The sequence below is a fragment of the Aegilops tauschii genome, chromosome 2 (assembly GCF_002575655.3).
Source record: "Aegilops tauschii subsp. strangulata cultivar AL8/78 chromosome 2, Aet v6.0, whole genome shotgun sequence".
NCBI classification, from domain to species: domain Eukaryota; kingdom Viridiplantae; phylum Streptophyta; class Magnoliopsida; order Poales; family Poaceae; genus Aegilops; species Aegilops tauschii.
Window position 1 is genome coordinate 314958771 of NC_053036.3, and position 17589 is coordinate 314976359.

Genomic DNA, 17589 nt, shown 5'->3' on the forward strand with positions numbered 1-17589 from the left:
CTTTTGACCAAAACATGCGAGAGGTTGACACTGATTTCTTATAGATTACTTTCAACTACTTTATGAACATCAATGCTACCTTTGAAGAGGGTATATTTGCCTCAGTAACTTGTGTTATGGATATTGCAAGTAATCCCTTTGCTCTCATGCCTTTGAAGACATGTTCTAGTGTCTTTGTTCACTCCTTTCTGTGCGTATATGTAGTCATATATGGAGTAAAATGTCAAAAATCATCTTATATTTCTGAACAAAGGTAGTAATGAAATATCTGGTTTATGTTTGAATTAGAACCAGATCTGCGGTGGAGATGAAGTTCTCAAAGTCATGCCGTGTGAACTGGAAGACCCGAGGATGAGTTCTACTGCTAAACTATCCAACTGTTGTGTCCTTGTCGCCACGTGTCCTGAACTAGTGTTTTCCTGCAGCATTGTTATCAGGCGTGTTCTTGAGGCTGTCCTTGACCACAACAATTTCCTGGCCGTGCCTTCGATTACAAAGGGTGTGGTTCTTGTAAAGCTTCCCGACAAATCTGATGCGGCATGTCTTCATCGTCATGTTTATGAGTGGAAAGACCACTCTGTTAGGTTCTCCAAGGTTGACGAGATTGTGATGGTGCTGGCAGACATGTCTCACGAAGTCCATGACCTAGTCAGTTATGCAGGGTTCATCCCGTAGGTCGGTGGCAAGAAATAGTCTGTAGAGTTTAATTAGTGCAACTTTGCTTGTCTGTAGTAAGTACTATTGTTCAGTACTTGATTTCTGTTTGTGAACCGTGTATTGTTTAGTATTGTCGCTTTTGGTGTGTGGTGAGTCCTGGGAACAGTCTATGTTAATGTCTGTCCACTAAATTCGGTCTGTATATTTTGAAGTATCCATATCATCTTTTTTGTGAGGACGGTTTATCAATTATGGTTACACTCCAATATTTGTATGCATTGCAGGGTTTATCACACCCACTAGGATTTCCAGTCCCGTGGATGTTCGGTCCATATGATTTGTCATGACCTTTGGACTATCCTGCTTGTGGGAGTAGGCGGGGGCCCTGCTTGCCACACGTAGTTGGACGATCAATCTTTGTTTTAGTACTTCAACGTAGTGATTTCCTGCTAAGGATTCACTCGTGTCACATCAAGTAAATCTTATTGATTTACTGTCTAAATCTTATTGATTTAGTGCCATGTTTTCTTTCTTTTGCTGCAATTTTATGATGCAGGTTTTGCCATGTGACATTCATCACAGAATAAACCGTTTGTTTGCTCTACGATGGATATTTTTGCAGGTTTCACTTCTTATGTCATGTCAGTAACGAAGGCACTGTCCATCACTTATATTACTGGAAAAAATTGGACCAGTCTGTTGTCTGAGTACAAGTTGAATCCCTATGATGAACTGGAGTTTGGTTTAACAAACATGCCATAGTTAGTCCTTCTCGCGTTTAAAAGAAATGAAGAAAAAGACTGGATCACGGTCACGGAGCCTACTGAAGTTAGAAAGCTGATTGTAGCAGACCAGACACGATCGCCGCTGTCTCACACATCGGTACCACCTTTAGCAATGGTCGAGCACCGGCAGTTGCTCTAGCACTGACAGCGGCAGCAGCTCAGTCTGATCCAGTTGAGGATTGGGCACCGACCGCGTCTGTGAATCAGGCTGATCTACCGGAGCATCGGGCATCGACACCGGCACCTGCTCCGACACCGGCACCGGCTCTACAAGGATCACCATCTCCGGCAGCAGCAGTGGCACTACCAGTCGCATCGGCACGGGCACCGGCAACGGCTTCGGCACCTGCACCAACACTTGCACTAGCATCTGCTCCGGCCCGTGCAGCGGCAACGGAACCAGCAGTTGCACCCGCAATAGACTGGGGTGCAGTTCGCACTTCATATACCAAAGTCCTTACAAAAACCGACATGTCCACCTTCTTGGTAAGCATTGGCCACCCAAGTGCTTTGTTCTTTTTTCTTTCCATGTTGTTTCACATGATTCACTGTGTTGATCTAACTGTTTGTGTATGTCTTCTTGTTTGCAAACAGAGAATTCCTAGAGAAACGAGGGAGTCGTTCAACAATCCGGGAGACCGTGGTGAAGTTTCTCTTACCATGCACAGCCTTGGTGTGAATGAACCTGCTCAATATACCGTAAGTACAAAGGATGGTCGCATGATGATTGATGCTAAAAGATGGTCAAGGTTTAAATCTAAATCATATCTTGCGGTAGGGCATGATGTCAAAATCGAACTTTCTCGGCAAGGAGAGCTGGTCCAAATCAACTTTGAAATTCTTCAGTAGCAGCACGCAACTGCCGAACTGATCTATCCTCCGAGAGATTTTGATGTAATAATCTGGCATGGTGAAACAAGTGTCCTGTGTGTATAAGTAGTACGACAGTATTATTTATCACATGGTATATCGTTGATAGAATTGCAACTCTGATTGCTGGTTAGGAACTGTCGTTCGATTTCATTCCAACAGCTGCCGTGCTTTATTCAATTTTGTGTATTCACCTTGCGACAACATCTAAAACCAGTGCCGTACCGATCGCTTCTAATATGAAAAGCGCTGAGGTAGAACACATGGGCCCCCAAACATGCAAGCCCACCGGCCTGTGGCCCTAAGTACAGAACCGTGAGCCTGTCTGAGTATTATATTCTCAGCTGAACCCCCATAATGCCCGTGCATTGCACGTAACATCAAGATGCATTTGTGTGAGTATTTTATCTTGTGAGAGAAAAGGATGAACGATGGAAGGCCTTATTTGCAGGTGTGGAGAGGTGTGTGGGTACCTTTTTGCAAAATTGCCATAGTTTGCTTCCCATCCGTCAGATATAAATCGGACGGCCTATATTGCAGGATGGCAGGCACACCATCATCACCAACTCGTCTATACTGTGTTAAAAAAAACTCTGTTTTTTATAATTATATATGTTATATATATTCCCCTTGATTTTTATTATGTATAAAGTTGTGGTATAAACTATTTTTATATTTCTTTACAGAGGGAGTATCTCTCTGTCAAAAATATATTTATGTGTAACTAGTTACTCTTGTCTTTCTACTTCCTTTCCCTGATATGTCGGGCATCCGGCAACGGGGTCCACGTGCCATAAGCACCAAATTAGAGTGCACAAATGCATGGTAGACACACCCCAGTCGTAGCGCCGCAGTAATGCCCAATGAGCCATCAAATCATAAAAAACCCCACCTTTCCAGCTTTAGCAGTAAGCTGGACGGACGAAGCGGCAATATTTCACTGGGCCTGAACCCCCTTCTCCCTCGTCTGCTTGTTCAGACAAAAACCCCGCTCGGCGATTTCATAGGGTTTTCTCATGGAGAACATGGTACGAATTCTTCATCCATCCCCGATAAATCCAAGTACCTTGGTCGCAGGTAATCCTAGGATGGCAACCGCTGCTGTTGATGCATTTTTCTTCCTACTGAATCTAGTGTGTTTCATTTGGAGTGCCCAAAGTGCGAGGACCCTACATGTTTTTGTGCCCTTGGTGAGACGCCACACTTGTTCCTTCTCATCCTAACACAGATTTTTAAAACACGCACAGTATGTTCTTAGAATCCTCTTTTCTATCCAGGAGGGTGGGGTTTTTTGAACATGTTGTCCACTAATTTGGAAATTTGGACTGCTATATTTGGATAAAAGGTACTAGTACCATGGTCGACACTGACGTGAAGGAGGAATTATTTCTAGAATTGGATTGGGAATACATTGTGTTCTCATATTATTTTTCCTGCAGTGCATTCCTTGCTCTACCAGAACACATGTACTCAAGATGCTCGGCCTTGCCATAACTGAATACACCAGATTAATGGTCATAGTGAAGACAAGCCATGGATATAAGTTCTGAGTTGGGTTCATGAACCAAGAAGATCGCTGCTTTTTTATGGCCGAACTTGGATAAACTTTCTCAAGTGTTACGGACTGAAAGTTGGTGCATGAATGCTGATAGAAATAGTAGTACCTGGTCTCATCTTCACTGCGATCTTCGACCCCGACGTCGTTCCAATTGTTCATCCATGTTAGTTTTGTCTCTGGTTCTTGCTTGTTACCTCGATTACTTCTTAATCTACCTATTCTGTCTAACTAATCACAATTGAACTTTAGAAGTAGCAACGAATCTCTCACGAAGATGCTACTTCTAACTAATATTTTCTTATAATTGGTGGCACGTGTAGGTTTTTTCAGAGTTAAGCAGGCTACTCGTTTGTTATTCTGTAAGAACTCGGCTGTTACTGATGGCACTGAAGTTGACTGGGACGACATCCACAAGTTCCTACACTTTATCGATCGTCCTGAGGTCCTTGTGGGGCGTTTCAATGGTGGAAGGCCACGTGGGATATGTGTGCCACTGCAGCACTCGTTGAACAGGTCCAACTGTGTCGAGAAACTTATGGTACGAGATGTTTTCTGTTATATATGTTGTTCATAAACTCTAGCTTATACACAGTTTTACAGCTGTGATCTTCTTGAAACAGAAACTGCTCAGTTCTATTGTTCCTATACAGATGCCTGACCATGGTCGTGTCAGACTTGCGCTTGGTCACAACATGATGTTTATGTCGACCTACTCCATTCCCCTTGGAGGTGAAAAGATACTTATTCATGGGTGGTCTCAAATAATGAAGGCCCGTCCATCTTGGAGAATAGGACAGAAGATTATGTTCCTGCTTTTCCATGGCTATAAAGTGAATATACTATTTATTGGCCACATTGCGAGATGAAGCCGCTTTCAGAAGGTTGTGGATGCGCGGGGTGGCACCTAGGCCTTGTCGTGGGGCTTGGCGGCCACACCCTTGGTTAACTGTAGGCAAAGTAGCACAATTCAAGGTGTGTTTTGTACGGTTGAACCTGTATAAGTACTCATACTGCTTTCAGCTATGGTTGTTAAGTGCCCCTGCTGGTTTCAGTTAAGGTTGTTAAGTACTCCTGCTGCTTTTACAGTCTGTCGTGTTTCTTCATTCCTGTCTTCCTCCAGCCGCCAAAACCAAACCAGCACCAGTGGGCCGCCTGCTTCCACCTCCCATGGCTGGCTGCGCCTCAGCGCATGCATCGCCGCCCCACCGTCTCCTAAATCATTAAGGCCAACGTCCGAGGCCTCGCCCTCGTCCTCCGATCGCTTTGGTGCGCTCGCCGCGGCGCCGCCCTCTTGCGTTGTCAACATGGTCAACAAACAACAGGAATCAACAGACTGTACGTGGAGAGGATGACAGTAGGGGCCCACCATGTCCATGGATGGACGCAAGGAAGTTCCTCATTTTTTGTTATATACATTCCATTGTCTGCGTATGGAAAAAGAAAATGCTTCCTCCTAGTGGCTTCCTAACCTCTGGGACCCACGACATTGTCAGTGTATATAGTCAATAGACAAGAGAACAACACCACAAGATCGGCTGACACCTGGGACGTAGCTGCTCGAGCAGCATTTTTTTGTTATTGTTGAGACGGAGCAGGGTTTCAACTGGGCTGTGGCCCGTCTAGCCCAGGCTTATATTTTATGTTCACCATATGACCAGCCCAGCTATTTTTTCTTTGTGAAAATGAGCCCAGTTTATTTTTTTCTGAAGGATACCCAATCCAGGCCTACTTATTTTTCTACACCCTGATGGGCTGCAACTCTTTCAAGACGCCTGCAAATCTTGAAAGTAATATGAAATGGGTTGTAAATATAAAAACAGATGACAAATTGGCAATTACTTTATCATTTCTGAAAATTTTCACATTTTCAGATTCCTATTTCACTGGGCTTTAACCTAATTTCAATATAGCTTCAAAGTACTTTAAATCTGGCTCGACATTTCGGTATTAAAAATAGTTTGGAACCCACAGAAATATGCGAAATTTCGTTTAAATTTTTAACCCTAGCCCTGGCCAACAAAAAAAACGGACTGCAATAAATTGCATAAGAAGTTGCAATGAGCTGTATATAATTTATTAAAAAAATAGGGAATGGTCTAACTTGTGGGCCTATTAAGTTGACGCGTATGCAAGATTTTTTTACTTATTATATACGTCAACAAACTATTCTAGCAGACGTAACCGTTGGATGTCAATCCAACGACCGTCGTGTTTCTTCAATCTCTGACCTTCTTGCTCCAGCCACCAAATCCAGCGCTGGCGGGACCGCCTGCTCCCGCCTCCTGTGGCCGGTTGTGCTGCCGCGCAGGCCTCACACCCCCTACTACTCCCACCACTGGCCAGGCCATCCCTCTACTCACCCACATCCCTCCACTGTTGTGGCTTCGCCGCCTCCGGGTCATTCCCTTCCTGGGTGTCGCCGTCGTCCATCGCGCTGGTGTTCTCGGCATGGCGTGGTCAACATTGTCAACAAACGACAACATCGGCACAGGGATGTACATAGAGAGGCTGACAGTTGGGACCCACATGGTCCATGGCTGCATGCAAGCAAGTACCTCCTTATCACGCCAAAAAGAATGAATACTCCCGCTGACAGCTCGGACCCACCAGCTATATCTTCGCACGCAAGGAAGTGCCTCCTTATTACGCACAAAAAATGAATACTCCCCCTGCTAGCTGGGACCCACCATAGTGGCAGCCTGACTTGTGGGCCTACTAAGTTGAGGTGGACGGAGGGCTTTGTCAACTTAGTCAACAAACGATTCTATCACCAGTGACCGTTGGATTGTTAACATCCAATGGTCGTCCTGCATCTTCAACCTCTGATTTTCTTGCTCCAGCCGTCCAAACCACCGCATGCTCTTGCCTCCCGTGGCCGGCTGTGCTGCCGCGGAGGCCTTACCGCCCCCTACTACTTCCGCTGCTGGCCAGGCCATCCCTCTACTCACCCACACCCCCTGTTATTCTGCGGCGACGCCAGGCTCACACTGCAGCTGAACCAGTGAACCCTCATACTCTTGTCCGCGTGGGCTTCCACTGCCGCGTCTTCCCTGGCTCCGTGTCGTCTGACGGTGTCATGGAGTAGGGGGTACTCACCATGTCGTCTCCCAACCAGCTGGATTGGGCCGAGGACCCCCACGGCAGTTCATTCATGGGCCACTTCGAGCAGCCCATGCCGCATACAAGGAGGTTTCCACAAGACTTGGCGCCCAAGCCAAGGACTCTCCTAAACCCTAGGCCTCCGGTGTGTTATATAAACCCAGGCCAGGCTAGTCAATAGATAAGCTCATATTCATTACTACAATCTCGTAGTAGATACATGTACTCTGTACTACACCCCATATGAATACAATCAAAAGCAGCATGTAGGGTACTATCTCTTCGAGAGAGCCCGAAGCTGGGTAAAATCCCGTGTCCATGTTACCATCGCTCCAAGACGCCTAGCTTAGGACCCCTACTACGAGATACGCCGGATATAGAACCGACATTGGTGCTTTCATTGAGAGCCTGCTGGGTGGTCGCCATGGACCGATGGGAGTAAAAATAAACCATCAGGTGATATTTTTCCAATATTGATCTATTTCACGTATATTATCTTCTTCTTTTTTATGGCAAATTATTGCCCCCGGCTCGCAACTATGTTTGCAGAACTATAATTAGGATAGAACTTCTCGGGCGGCGGCTCTTGACGAGACATTAGACCGCTGGGTTCGGAAGCCAGATCGCTTCGCAATCGATCCGAAGTGGACATAGACACCGGCGAAGATCCGTGTTCTGTAGAAATCGCAGGAGCGGCCATAGACCGGACAAACACGGTGCCCAAAACCAATCTGGTTGACTGCTGCAAATTGGTTGCAGAGTTTGAAGGGGTCAGGCATTATGTTGATTTGCATGTCTGCCGCTGGTGGACAAAGCATGCGGAAAGGCGTCAGGGAGGCTCTTTTCCTCTTTTTTCCATTCTTTAACCTATAGTAGTATTTACACTGCGGCTCGTGGACCTCCACCTCTAATTGAACATGCATAAGACAAGCACTAACGCACTAGTACTAATTGAAGGAAATATGCCCTAGAGGCAATAATAAAGTTATTATTTATTTCCTCATATCATGATAAATGTTTATTATTCATGCTAGAATTGTATTATCCGGAAACATAATACATGTGTGAATACATAGACAAACATAATGTCACTAGTATGCCTCTACTTGACTAGCTCGTTGATCAAAGATGGTTGAGTTTCCTAGCCATAGACACGAGTTGTCATTTGATTAACGGGATCACATCATTAGGAGAATGATGTGATTGACTTGACCCATTCCATTAGCTTAGCACTTGATCGTTTAGTTTACTGCTATTGCTTTCTCCATAACTTATACATGTTCCTATGACTATGAGATTATGCAACTCCCGAATACCGTAGGAACACTTTGTGTGCTACCAAACGTCACAATGTAACTGGGTGATTATAAAGGTGCTCTATAGGTGTCTCCGATGGTGTTCGTTGAGTTGGCATAGATCGAGAATCAGATTTGTCACTCCGATTGTCGGAGAGGTATCTCTGGGACCTATCGGTAATGCACATCACTATAAGCCTTGTAAGCAATGTGACTAATGAGTTAGTTACGGGATGATGCACTACACAACGAGTAAAGAGACTTGCCGGTAACGAGATTGAGCTAGGTATTGAGATACCGACGATCGAATCTCGGGCAAGTAACATACCGATGACAAAGGGAACAACGTATGCTGCTATGTGGTTTGACCGATAAAGATCTTCGTAGAATATGTGGGAACCAATATGAGCATCTAGGTTCTGCTATTGGTTATTGACCGGAGACGTGTCTCGGTCATGTCTACATAGTTCTCGAACCCATAGGGTCCGCACGCTTAAAGTTCTGTGACGATCGGTATTATGAGTTTTTGTGTTTTGATGTACCGAAGGTAGTTAAGAGTCCCAGATGTGATCATGGACATGACGAGGAGTCTCGAAATGGTTGAGACATAAAGATCGATATATTGGACGACTATGTTTGGACACCGGAAGTGTTTCGGGAGGTTTCTAACATTTACCGGAGTACCGGGGGGTTACCGGAACCCCCCGGGGAGTATATTGGGCCTAATGGGTCTTAGTGGGAGAAGAGGAGGGGCGGCCAGGGCAGCCGCGCGCCCCCTCCCCCTCTAGTCCAAATTGGACAAGGAGGGGGGCGGCGCCCCCCTTTTTCCTTCTCTTCCTCTCTCCCTTCCTTTCCCTCTCCTACTCGTACATGGAAGGGGGAAGTCCTACTCCCGGTGGGAGTAGGACTCCTCATGGGGCGCGCCATAGGGTCCGGCCCCCTCCCCTCCTCCACCCCTTTATATACGGGGAGGGGGCACCTCTTGGAGACACAACAATTGATCATTGATCTCTTAGCCATGTGCGGTGCCCCCCTCCAGCATAATCCACCTCGGTCATATCGTAGCGGTGCTTAGGCGAAGCCCTGCGTCGGTAACTTCATCAACACCATCACCACGCCGTCATGCTGACGAAGCTCTTCCCAGAAGCTCTACTGGATCGTGAGTTCGCGGGACGTCACCAAGCTGAACGTGTGCTGAACGCGGAGGCGCCGTACATTCGGCACTGAGGATCAGTCGATCGTGAAAACGTATGACTACATCAACCGTGTTGTCATAACGCTTCTGCTAAACGGTCTACGAGGGTACGTGGACGCCACTCTCCCCTCTTGTTGCTATGCATCACCATGATCTTGCGTGTGCGTAGGATTTTTTTTGAAATTACTATGTTCCCCAACACTAATTTGGCTGAGTTTTGCCTCATGTGAAGCTCCAAAGCACTATGGGTAGCACTCGCACGGTGTTCAAGAAACTTTTCAGGGGTGGCGCTTCATATGGAGTTCTTTGTCCACTTGTTTTGAGGCGACCCGATGTGCCACCGCCGCATCGACATTGTCATCGCGTCACTCAACCGAGCCGATGTCAACAACGCCCATCGAGACCGAAGACAGTTTGGCTTAGGTAGCCATAGGGAGATTTGACCTTCTTTTTTCCTTTCTCTCTCTTTCTCTTACTTAATTAAGCCTGGAGGTCCACCACACTTTTTGCTAATGGTTTGTCTTTCATGCACTTCCCGTGATGCAATGAGTACTACTATAGATGTGGCACATTCACCGAGACTTGATTGATGCCACGAGCTAGTCTACCAAGTGACTCCCGTGTGAAGCTATATAATCACTTTGGGGTAGTTCTTTCACTGCTATGGCTATATCGAATCAGGTAATCAACTTCGACTACGTCACGCGGTCAACTCTGTGGGCCAATGTCGTCGTCCTGCCTGCACAGATCAAATTGTGGTGTCGCCTCAAGAGACAAACCGGCGTCTCTATGTGAACCAACTTCAATCGGTCTGTGCCATCACCTCGGCGAGCCAACCTTTGCCAGCATCGCCATGCCATCGCTTCATCACCCGTCAAGCAGTGGGTGCGTGGATTGAGTCCCAATTTTGGGAGTAACCTTTCTTCAGATTGCTACAACAAACAAACCAGGTGCTATTAATCCTAGTAATTTTTCTTGCTTGGGTTTGTTTTTTCCAAGGAAGTATTACTCTGGTTTGTTCCATCATTTGTACACAGGTCTATCAATTGACGGCCGCATTAATGATTGTTGCATGATGGTTCGATCAGTTTCCCGTCCACAGTTCGGCGAACGCCTCATCGGGGACCCGGACCACCCTGTGAATTCAGGCTTTGTCACGCCGGCGCCCCGCACCAACATTGGCTTCGACGCCAGGCCACACCTCTTTAAAAATAATTTATTTTGCGTAAATTAATTATGCAAGTATTTTTCGTATTATTATTTCTTGGACTGCACTATTTTACATGTGTAGGTAATCTACTCCGACTGCGTCACACGGTCACTTCGGCAAGCCGACGTCGTCGTCCTAATCGACGTAAATCGGCTCGCGTGACCACCTTATTGGTCGAATTGCCATACCGACATGTTCGGTTGCCTCGGGGACTTTGGCATCGCTGAGAGAGCTCTGCCTCATCGAGTGTTCGGCACACGGGCCATATTTCTCTTATTACTCATTTTGCAAAAAATATTTATTATGCTGTGATTTTTTTTACTATTATCTCCGACTTGCACTATTTTTTGTGCACATATAAATGATCCAGGTTGGGCAGCGCTGTCACCTCGGCATACCGACGTACCATGTCACCTCGGCTGACCGGGGACTTCACCAACACTTCATTAACCCACGCCGAGGACTTCGGCATCATATTGCCGGCCTGCTCCGTCGCCTCAGTCGGACTGGGGGTTATACCTCGCCACATTGGTCGTGCTACGTCGCCACTTCGGAGTGTCGAGCTCTTCGCTCCGCTACCTCGGGACCGGCTTGAGGGCTGGGACCTTGTCCCGCATCAAGCTTGGACCATGTCATCAATGCCGAACACATTAACCAGCTAAGGCATCATACTTTTTTGGCAAAAAATGGTATGGGAAAAACTTCCTTGTCAAAACTTTGTTTGTGACACACAAATTCAAATACCCCGTTTACTTGGGGGCTTCCTTTATGAAGCCTTTCCTCTTGCATATGATTATACTTGTATGGCTTCGTTCCTTATTCGTGTATTATGCCACAATATGCACCATGTTGACGTAAGTGTTCCATAAGCTGGGTTGCCTTGCTCCTGTGTTTACCCCTACGTTCCCAATTGTTCGGCTAGGGAGTAAAGGGAGCACCTCTACGATTGTCATGATCCGGTCATCCGAGCTCGGACCTTAGACTGGGTCAAGCTGAAAGCTAGCGCTCTTATTGTTTTCAATCATGGTCGGCACACAACGGAACTCACGAGTACAAAAAGTCTATTGCACAAGTCTCATAGTAACAATGAGCAACCGAAGAAAGGTATCGGTGGGGGAACTATTTTCTTCGAAGATGCTTCTTACACTTCGTCAGTAATATAGCATAAGTTCCCTGAGCGCGCTTTGTCTGTTACAGCCTTATGGCCTGATTGCCTGGTTATCGGAAACACCGTCGATATTCTCGACAAGTGGAGTACATAACACTTTTCGGCCCTTGACCGAAGAGGGAGAAGCCGACGGTCGGTTAAGATGCGTTTAAAGTTCGGGTGAACACATATATGATATAAGTACTTTGGTACATACAATCATTATACATAAAATTCTTTTACCCAAGTCACTTGGGGGCTCTTAAATTAGTGTGAGCTGTTTTATAATAAGTGTTCTTCTTCTTAGTCGTTGCAAAGTCTTTTTCTATCACTCCTTTTTTCAACGCGAGTGTGTGGTCAATAGCCGAGGAGCCTAATTTCTCTCTCAAAGCCGCTAAAGTTTAGTTTGCTAAATTGGCCTAACGAGAAGTACTCCACCTTCGGAATAGGAGGTTGAAGCCGTAGGCTGACCCGCTTGAAGTCTTGAGATAGGATGTGTCATGTTAAAGCACGATAGAAGCACAATTTTCTTTTTCTAAGACCAATTTTCGGATTGGCACCGAACACTTTATCTAGTTCGGACATTAAACTTTTGAATAAGTTTTTTGGATTTTCGAGCCTATGGTACTTTTAAACTATTTGTGTGTTTCCAGCATTAGTCTTGCAATGCAACAACGGACACCTTTAGAGATTCGGCAAAAACATTCTCGGATGTTGCTATATATGCATCAGTTTTGGACTGTGTCTTTGGTCAATAGTTGGGTTGCCCGGCTCCTGTGCTTGCCTCCTACATTCCGCTTTGTTCGGCTAGGAGTGCAAAGGGAGAACCACTGCGATTGTGCTTCCAGCTCGCATGGTTAAGCGCCTAAGTGGAGAAAGCCGAAAACTGACTGTCACAATAAGCGTAAACTGGTCAGCGATCCGATGATTGTGTTAAGATCGATGGAGGTCACCCCGTGTTAAACGATGGGCCATTTATAACATTGGCCGAAGTGTTAACGACTGGACCTTGGTTGACGCCGAACACTAACCGGGGGCTAGTAGCTGGCCTCCCAACTTTAAGCTCCTATGACTAAGTTAAAGTTATAAAGCCCGCATATCTGATTGCCTCGTTTCCGCTAACACAACCGCCTTCGGGCACCGAGACGTCGGCTAAGGGTTGTTTTGTTATTGCAGAAACACCCTGCGTAGCATCTACAAGGGGGTGGAAGCCGACGATGGGCCACTTTCAAATGGTAAACGGTCGCAACGGAGTCAAAATAAACATATATCTTCAGCGTTTGTACTCATTATACAAGCGCCGCCTTTCGTAATTATCGTTATAAAGCCATAAATATGCATCAATTTGACTTAAGATTTTGGCCAAGCTGGGTTGCCTGGCTCCTGTGCTTACCCCTACATTCCCGATTGTTCGGCTAGGCGGTAAAGGGAGCACCTCTGTGATTGTTACTACCCAGTCATCTGAGTTAGTACCACAGATTGGGTGAAGCCGAAAGCTAGCAATCTTAAAGGATCACATTGGTCGGCAATGATGGAAGTGAAAATTTTGGTTCATTAATACCATAGAGTTCGGGAACTTTCTCCGAACTAAATCCTCAATATTTCCTCCCACATTGATCGGAGGTGAGGTTTCATGATCATGATAAGCATGACGACCCAAAGAAAGGAACCGATAGCAGGACTATTTTCTTTGGAAGATGTTTCTTACGTTAAAACGTAATATAACATATCTCTCGGTGTACCTTTGTTTATAAAACCATATAGCCGGATTGCCTTGTTTTCCATAAATCTTTGCCCTTATAACGACTTTATAAAGTAGGAAAACACTCCTCGGCTACGGGCCGAAGAGGTTGAGCCGATGGTCGATCAACAAAGTTTTGTACAATACAGATCCGAGCATTAATGATGTAAAGTACTTGGGTACATAGAGTTATTACACATAAATTGTGAGCAAAAATCAATTTTTTCGCAACCAATCTTTTTAAGAGTCAATGGCACAGTCTCTTTGAGATAACCGATCAGCTGACATAACGCTCTCATAATTCCCAAGTGGCATCGATTTCCTATCTATTAAGCCCCTTGGGGCCGACCTTGGTGAGCCCAGCTTTCGCTGGCTCTAGCTCCTTTAAGAGGTCTTTATTCTCTTTTCGAGAAGTTTGTGTTAAACACAACAATTTTTTCTGTCAAACGGATGTCGATCCTTAATTCGGCCACCCATGCCCACATTAAGGCTCGGGGGCTACTTGGCTTCGCGCTCATTATTTATAAAAATTTAAAGGGCTAATCGATCCCCTGATTTGGTGTTACCACTCGACCAGTGTTTCGGGGGCTACTGCATTGCCTATTCAATGCAGAAAATTCAAAGTGCTCAGTGTTTGGCTTGACCGAACTATGGGAAAACGCGTCTTTGGACAACAATAGGTGCCATTTGGAACCTATCCGGCATCAAGCCAATACATTATGGCGACTTCTCGAGACCCTCTCTCAAGGGCCTGTCCGCCGATCACTATCTTCTCTAAAAATATTACACCGTGTTTCTATTCCCATGTATGCTGCCGAGTTAGGATTTGATACCTAGGCCGATTTCTCGAATCGACATGAGTCTCACGGGCTGCTGGGATCAGCGGTTTAATGTTTTCCTTCAGGTGCATCTCGGGGTTTAGACCGACACACACACCTTGAGGGCTATGGTTATATATCTCCGCAGAGAATAAATTGCACCAATCAAGAAAATATATCTGCAAAAAATCAGCCCAAGCCCGAGGTGGTGCATCACCTCGGAAGCAGTCCGACGTTGGGGCTTAGATAAAGTCCGGCGTTGGAGCTTGGATACAGTCCGGCATTGGAGTTTGGATGCAGTTCGGCGTTGGAGTTCGGCTGCAACAAGACACCTCGAATGCAATCCGGCATTGGATCTCGGATGCAAGAGGACACCGCCGCACGGGAACAACTTCAAACCCGAGGTGTGGTGTAAAAAGTAACAAGGCATTGATAAAGCCTGAAAACTTAAAGGTCTCCTCGGATGCCCGACGTGTACATTCTTTGGATTCAGCTCGGCGATCCTTAATCAAAGATGGGAAAGATTTGCTGACCAGTTTTCAAGACTGGCGTCCGAAGATGAAGAAAAGTTCGAGGAGCGTCCCCAACTTGAAGACCTGTTCAGGGGCTAGTGACGGTGTCATGGAGTAGGGGGTACTCACCATGGCGTCTCCCGACCAGCTGGATCGGGCGGAGGACCCCCACGGCAGTTCTGTCGGAGTAAATGGCCACGGGTAGCCTAACCGACTCCCCCTGGCTCTTCGAAAAATTATCAGGCCATTCAAGCCTTCAAGCATACAAAGCATAGGGCCGCCTTCCCCCGGCCGGCTATCCCCAGGGCCGACTCCCAGAAGGTGACCCAGCCTCAGAGACCTCCCCCAAGAAAGATACGAGATAGCCGACTCCCAGAAGCCGGCCATGAAGAAAGCCGACTCCGGGAGGCCGGCCATGAAGAAAGTCGGCTCCCAGAAGCCGGCCGAGACTGCACCCACTAAGACCGTACCCACATAACCGCGATAGGATGGGGTGTGGCCGCAGTGCAGCCCACTACCCCTGAATCCCGGAGCAGGCATGGCCACAGGGCGCCGTACGGGCCAGCCATCCCCCGTCCGGCGCGGCACTGTAGCCGTGTTGGCCTCAATGTCACCCACGACAGGCGCCAGTACGGCCCGCAGGCGGCGGGCCCCTTTTGCCAGAGAGACACCCGAAGGCGGCTTGGCTCCCTCTAGTCGGCCAGGGTTGTGGCCGGCTCCCAATAGCTGGCTACCTCCCTCCCTCGAAACATGTGCCTCATTAAGGAGACAAGACGAGGTGAGGCTACAGTGAGAGCCCGCAAGGCGGCGACACTGCAGCCACGCTTACCTCAACAAAGCTCTCGTCATCAGAGGTGAGGCAACAGTAACCAGCCGCCGACAAAGCCCCCAAGCGGTGGGGCCGGCCTGTCGGCCAAGAGGCCGGCAGCCGGCGGGACCCACCAGTCGGCGGGCCCCAATGACCGGCGGAGAAGCCGGCGAGCATAGACGCTGACGGTTGGGACCCGTGCCCAGCCGGATTATCATTGTACCCCTGGGGGGTAGGCCTATATAAACCCCCCGGGACACCCATGCAAAGGGTTGATCTCGCAGAATTCCACACACCACATAGAGAGAAAAGGAGAGCTAGCCTTGCCCTTCTTCTTCCTCTTGCCAAACAGCTCAAGGAGCGCTTGTAGCTACTTGTATTGATCTAGTGATCATGCGGAGACCCCGCAGAGCAGGACTAGGGGTGTTATCTCCACGGAGAGCCCCGAACCTGGGTAAGATCCACCGGCGTGCATGTCTTCGCCTCATCCCGTTTCCAGGCACCGGCGATGTTTTACTGGCTCCTACAATGATAAGCCACCCGTTGGCATATGTCGCACCTACCACCCGACATTTGGCGCCCACCATGGGGCCAGGTGCACCGTCGTCCGGAGACCTGTTCTGGACGGGAACCCTTTTTCTCCCCTGCGAGTGCAGCCAGCCTGTTACGCCCGATGGCGCTTGCCCCGACGCGCTGCAAGGCGTCGACGACGCCTGCGCAGCGAGCTGCCTCGCCGATCTTCTTGGCGAGACTCGCATCTCCGACGAGCCCGCGCCGACGCGGGCACGGACTATCCCGAGAGCCGCCTCGTCAGCCTCCTCGACTAGCTTCACGTCTCCAGCGAGCTTGCTGTGGACTTAGAATCGGTCGGCTCCACCGACCCGATGCTTGTCGACTCCGACACGGCATCGCTTGACGCCTACCCCTCCGACGTGGTACTCTTCGACGACCCTCTGCCTCGAGCTGACAGCGGCAGCAGCGCTGTCACTGAGGTGCTGGTCATCAGCCACGTCGCCGACTCGGGCGAGAACGCCCACGACGCCCTGCAAGCAGCGATACATGACTTGTCCGTCCCCATCCCGGCCGACGTGACGCCGAGACCCTGGAGGCACGCCGCCTCACCCTCATCGCGGAGGGCAGAAGATAGCCTCCATGAGACGCCTCACCGAGGCTCACCAGCGCGAAGTCGACCGCGCCGCCTTTGGTACGCCGCCACATGGCGGGCCGAGCCGAGCCGGCCTCATCAAGAAGCGCGGCGCGGCCATCGCCAGCATGCTGGGGGCAGACCGCCCCGTCTACGCCACACCGCTCGAGAATCTGCGAGCCGCTCAGGCGGCCGCAGAAGAGCTGAATGGGCTGGGGGCTGATGAGCTCCCCTACATGACAAGGCGCATCCAGCAGCTGATCGACGCGGCCACAGAACGACATGAAGCCGGCGCCCGCGCTGAGAGTCCTCCCCCACGCCGAGAGCACGCCGCGACATCCCGGTCACCGACTGCGAGCGGCGCCCGCATAAGGAAAGACAAGGAGCCGGCTGCTAGCCGCAGCCGGACTCGAATCACCATCGAGCGCGACGCGGAAGGCTGCCCTCGAGCAGTGGAGCGCCAAGGCAATCCGCCTCCTCCCCCGCCTCGTGGGGAGAGACGTCCCACCCCGCCGCCTGTCACGCATCCGACTCTCGGTGGCCGACTAGGCCACCGCGAAGGAGTCGGCGAGAACGATGCCCGCCACCGGATCGACCGCCTAGCTCGATCCCTGGCGCTGGAAGAAGAAGACGATGTCGGCCCGCCATGCTTTGGCCCCCGCATCCGCGACGAGCCCTTCCCCAAAGGGTTCTCGCTCCCCAGAGACACGCCCAAGTACAACGGCTCTGTGAAGCCGGAAGATTGGCTCA